We start from the raw sequence: 6,000 nt of genomic DNA, 5'->3' as shown, positions 1-6,000 counted from the left end.
AAGACATTCCAACTGGGAACCTCATTGGTTACCTGCAGGATGTGGATTGTACAAGTCTGCCAATTCCCTCAGGAGGAAGGGACGGCTGTTGACACCTTGGGCTGAAGCTCGGTGGCCCCCACCCCCCTTCCAGGTTCCTAAATCTTTCCCTGCCTGCGGCTGCCGCTCTGCAGAGGCGGGCCAGCCGGGGCAGGCTCTGCCGCGGCGCTCGGGGCCCACGGGCTGGATTCGGCCCGCGGTTGGGGCGGGAAGGAGGGGAGAGGGCGGGGGCGGCAGGAGGCCATGCCTCCAGCTGCGGAGGCTGCCGCACAGCTGGAGCGGCCGCGGTCACCTGCGCGGCGCCATCGCCCTTGCGCTCGCAGTGTCCAGCCTGCCACGGCGGACTTCACAGTGCGCGGTGAGAGTCAGCACCGAGGGCGCCCGGCGTAGGCGGCGGCGGGTGTGGGCCGAGCCGGTATTTATAGCTCGGTGACAGCAGCAGTGGCAGCGACGCCGCCGGTCTGTCTTGCTGCGCTTCCCAGCGAGGCCGCCGGCGCGCCGGAGGGCTGTGCTTGACCCGGTCTCCCGTGTGCAGTCGCCCGGAGCCTGCGCAGCCCCTTCGGTGAGTACGCGGCCCCGCGCCGGGCGCCTCCCCCGCCCTGGTCCCGCCGCAGCCGAGCCCTGCCGGCCCCGCTGCCCGCAGCCCCGCTGCCTCCCGCTACTGTGGAAGCGGCCGCGGAACGCCGGCCCGGACCCCGAATTCCCCGGCGCCTTCTCTCCTCCTTTCCGGAGGATGTTATCGAAAGAGGCTGGGTGAAGTGTCAAGGAGGCAGGCAGACGCACCAGCCCTTGGGTAAGGGCAGAGGAGACTTCCAGGCTCCAGGATCTTGGTGGGAACCTCAAAGTCCTGGGCTCCAGGCGGTAAAAGATGGTAGAACAGTCCTTGAACTTTCTTCGCTTCAGTGATTCCTTGGGTGGGACCTGAACACAAGCCCTATTTTTGTTAATTAAATTAACAGGTTGCAGTTCATTGGTGTCGTCCTTAAAAAAAGGGGGGGGATGGGTGGGCAGAGAGATAAAAGAGAGAAGAAAAGAGGGGCGGGGGAAGAGAGAGAGAGAGAGAGAGAGAGAGCGAGCGAGCGAGCGAGCGCGGGAGAGAGAGAGACAGACAGACAGATCCATTGACTTGACTTGAGTATTTGAATGTTTGCTAACTTCATCCTGATTAAATAAAACTATTTTTTTTCCTATTTCTATTTTTGAAAATGCCTTAGGCCCACAAATATGTTTGACCAACGAGGTAACATTTTGGCTGCCATTATTTATTCAACCCTCTGTGAAACAATGAAGTGTGTATGAGTGTGTGTGGGTGTGTGTGTGGGGGGGGGTGAAAGTAAACATCACATGCTTACTTTAGTATTTATATGTAGATATAAGTCTCAGGAACCAAAAAGAAACAAAATGTTGACTAAAAGAATGGTTAAATATAAGGTCATGCATTTCTCCTCTAATTATAAGTGATATATTGGCTGACACGCAAGAAAGGACCTCTGGGATGCTTTTGGGGTTTTGTTTTGTCTTCAGAAACAACTACTTCCAATTTATTGAATATAAAAAAATAGTAGAATCCCTGTAAAATTCTATTTTTGTTATAAAGTATTGACTTAAAAAAAAGTCCTAGCTATACTTTCTTTTACTCCACCAAACTTTGGAGTTTAAAAGCAATTAGGGGTTTTGACATTTTAACTCAGGTAGTTATCCCTCTCCTCCCACCTTTCATTAAATCCATGTGATCAGAAACCCACCAGTACTTGTCAGCTGGGCAGTTTGGCCCATGCCTGTAATCCCAGATACCCTGGAGGCTGAGGCATCAGGATTGCAATTTTAAGGCCAGCCTGGGCAATTTAGCAAGACCCTGTCTCAAAATAAAAAGGCCTGGGGACATAGCTCAGTGGTAAAGTGGTTGCTCAGCATGTGTGAGGCTCAGAGTTCAATCCCCAGGATCAAAAAACAAAGAAAAGAAGCCAGTACTTGTCAGTCTTATTTAATTTGCTTGCTTAAGCTTCAGTCATTTAAAAAATAAGTTCAGACATGTGACTTTTATTTAATATATTAAAGAATACTTAATGAATATTAGCTTTGGCATTATTGATAGAGTGCGACCATGGCAATTCATTCTTTATCAGAAGCGGATGCCACTGAAAAGGACATTCACATTTTTAAAGAATTTATTGGTTACTGTTTGATTCTTTTTTTTGCTTTATAACACAATGGGCCTTTAAAATATTTTGCCATTACAACAGAGTTGTCATCGTCTAAAGGACTCAGACCTACTTCATTTTCAGATTCTGTTTTAAAAACTTTCATTGATTGTTGTCCCAAGGACTGCAGGATAAAAAGGGAAGGAAACCACTAAAAGGTAGAAACAATATGAAGAGAAAGTCTAGGAAGTGATTTATGGTTGGGATCCTCTAAATAAGCTAGGGCATCACAAATGCTGTCCTGGTATCTATGCAGAACCACTTATGGCGGTTTCATTGATTGACTTAAAAGGTTGCTTTTTATTTAAAAGGCTGTGTGGTCTTTTGTATTGGACCTAAAGTAAGAGTTTCAGCTTTACATTTACATTGTTATTATTGCTATTTGTATTTCTTAAACCTGTATTAAGCACTTGCATTATGTAAAATGCTCTGTATCATTTCCCCTTGCCTGTCTTCTATAATCATCTAGGATTATATACTATGATCTGTCCTTACCTCAGAGCTGGTATATTCAACATATATGCATTTGGTTTATTTATTTTTCTATCATTTCTCCTTTTACAGACTTGGATGTCCCATTATTCAGAGTCTACTGTCTCTGGAATGGATTCTTCAGTGTTTTTTTTTCCTCACCCAAGGCTGGACTGTTATCATCTATCTGCATGTCTATTTATTCATTTATACATTCATTAGCAAATATTTATTGAGTGCCCACTAGGTGCAAGTCATCACCTAGCACTTGCTCTTCCTTCCCATTGAAACTTTATTCTGTATTTTATACTTCATAGTCAAGGCAATATGACAATAATTAAAAGTATTAAGTTTAGTGTTATATAGACGTAGTTGTACCTATTTCTGCCAGTTGGTAGCTGTATGACCTTGGGAACATTACAACTTCTCTGAATCTCTTTTTCTTCACTGGCCAATACAAATAGTTGCTGTAAGGGCTAATTGAGATAATATGTGAAATGTGCATTCCAACAGCACAACACATAAAAAACATTCAAAACTGTTAGTATGAGTATGATTCCTACATCTACTGAACCTCTGTCCATCTCAGGAAATGGCAGTTATATTCTGGATTTTGTCTAGGTCATGTCCACATCCAATCCATGAATAACTCTTCTTTTGTGTGTGTGTGAGGTGGTACTGGGGATTGAACTTAGGGGTGATTTACCAGTGAGCTACATCGCTGGATTTTTTAATTGTTTATTTTGAGACCAGGTCTCCCTAAGTTGCTCAATGTCTTATTAAATTGCTGAGGCTGGCCTCAAACTTTTCATCCTCCAGACTTAACCTCCTGAGTCATTGGGATTACAGTCATGAGCCACCATACTTGGCTCCCTTAATAACTCTTATTGGCTCTTCCTTTTGAATGTGTCCAGAAGCTGAGCTGTTTAAATTCTTCCTCTATACCTGTGTGGTTCAAGGTACCTGGCAATAGCTTCCTCAATAACTTCCCCACTTCTGTTCCTTGCCTCCTACAAAGTATTTTGAACCAGCAGACAAAGTGGCCCTTCTTGATATGAAAGTCCGATTCTATCACCATTTCTCTCTGGGTGAAAGCTCACATCCATAGGATGGCCTCAAGCCTGATCATGATGAAATACTTCCTCCTAGACTGCATCTCTTCCGTATTCTCCAGTACCACATTCTGTCCAGTCATTTTAGCCTTCGTGTACTACCTTAAATGCACCATGCATGCCCTGGCAACAGGCCTTTCCAACTTCTGTCCCTCTATCTGGATTGCTCTTCTTCCATAGATATTTCCTTGCCTCTGGTCCTTCTTTCATGTGTGTCTTCTACTATCAGCTTACAGTGAGACTTTTAACTTCCCTCACTCTTGACTCCCTATTAACTTTTCCTTGCTTTAATTTTCTCTCTCAACTTTCTGAAATACTGTGTATTTAATTTTTATCTTTTGTTTTTTTCCCCACAAAATAACTATCAGATGCATGGAAACAGGGATTCTATTAATAACATTATGATCCAGAATCTACTGTCTTCTGGAATGAAATCCTCAGTATTTTTTTTTTCTTATCTCAACCTGGTCTGTTGTCTGTTTTCAACAACACATCTATTTATTCATGAATTTATCCATCAGCAAATATTTGTTGGCTGTCTACTAGGTATAAGTAACCTCAGCACATAGGCTACTGCCTAGCACAAAATAGATAATTGGTAAATATTGAACAAGTGAATTAATGAGTGTTATTATGGAATAAAATTTGACTTCATCACTTTTTATGTATGATCATTTCACTATTTTGCTTTGAAATGTTTTATGATTTCCTAATCTCTTCTTAGTACAGACCAACACTTTTTAAATAATATTCTTTGAATTGGCCCCAAATCATTCTTAATTCTCACAAGACACTTCCAAACACCTTATGTTCCAGCCACACAGAACTACTGATATGTCTCTGCATCGGTCCCAGGTGATTTCCCCTGTGCCTTTAATCACAACATTCTCCTATTTGAGAGTCTTACATCTCTCCTTTTTATTTTATTTTTTTTGTTCCTTTGCATTTCTCTGAAATATTGGTTTGTACTAAAATTTCTGACTTTACAAATATCCAGTATAAATCTTGTTCCCCCAGAGTTAGAAACCATGAAAGGCCTATGAGTTTTCAGTTTTAGCCTATTCTTACCAAACATCATTATTGTTGCTATTATATGAAAAAGCAGAGGATTCCAAAATAGTAGCATCTACCTAACAATGTCATTACTTATGAGAAGGAATTAAGTTTGTGTGAATTAGTCTTGTTTTGAGATGCAGAATGGACACCAGTGATGTTCAGCAAAAGGACAATCAGATCAACTCAATTACTTATACTGATGCTCAAAGAAGAAAGAATTCAAGTACTCCTATAGTTATATGATTCCCATTTTTTCTGATCATGCTACCAAGGTCAATTTGAATGGTAATAATAGATCCATTCATCCTGGAAGCACTGTGAATATTTACATCAGATGGTTTTATTATCAGAAACTTTCTAACCAACATGTAAACAGCAAGACATTGGAATTTATGTTGTTGTACAGGAAAGGCATAGTATAGAGTGTTGAGGCCAGGTAGCTTTAACTTGAATCTTTGTTCTGATATAGACAAGTTTTATTCCTTCATACAACCTACTAAATTTGTGGGTTGTGGTGGTGCATACCACTCAGGAGGCTGAGGCAGGATCACAAGTTCGAGGCTAGCCTTGGCAACTTAGTGAGACCCTGTCTCAAAATAAAAAATTAAAAGGGCTGGGAGTATAGCTCAGTCATAGAGTACCCCTGGATTCAATTCCCAATGCCACACAAACAAACAAACATAAGCAAAACAGCAATAACAGCAACACTGTTAAACTGTTCCTCTCAGTTGCAACATTTGAGAAATGGGGAAAGTAAGAGCATTTTCCTCACTAGGCTGCTATTAAACTTAAAAGAGATGCTTATAAAGCTCATGAGTATATTATTTGGCAAACAGCAAGTCCTCAGTTAGTGTTATCCCTAAGTGATGATGATGATGATGATGATGATGATGATGATGATGATGATATGTGGAGCCTGGTGCTAAAATGAAATGGGGTTGTGTGTGGGTAAATCAGTAATGTTGCTGGCCGAGTCATTACTGCAGTCTTTGAACCTGGCTGCTTTTCTCTTTTCTAGTGGAAGTTGAATGTAAGGTTGCTCTGCCTTTTTCTCATTTCACCTAAACAATGAAGGGGTTTCTCTTTCTGAGTGTTACCACTCAGATCATTCATATGTGTCT

General features: G+C 42.1%; 1 protein-coding gene across 1 annotated transcript in view; it reads left to right on the top strand.

The window, feature by feature from the left end:
• The first annotated feature begins 489 nt into the window (after nucleotides 1-489).
• The window catches only part of Tmem117 (transmembrane protein 117), a 484,704-nt gene continuing 479,193 nt past the window's right edge, over nucleotides 490-6,000 (top strand). The window contains exon 1 of the mRNA XM_027934218.3: nucleotides 490-601. The gene's annotated coding sequence lies outside the window, so the exon portion shown is untranslated. The remainder of the gene's footprint in view (nucleotides 602-6,000) is intronic.

This window comes from Marmota flaviventris, chromosome 3 (assembly GCF_047511675.1).
Source record: "Marmota flaviventris isolate mMarFla1 chromosome 3, mMarFla1.hap1, whole genome shotgun sequence".
In the NCBI taxonomy this organism is placed as follows: Eukaryota; Metazoa; Chordata; class Mammalia; order Rodentia; family Sciuridae; genus Marmota; species Marmota flaviventris.
The sequence above is the reverse complement of the archived record's forward strand: the minus strand, read 5'-3'. Positions and strand labels throughout refer to the sequence as shown.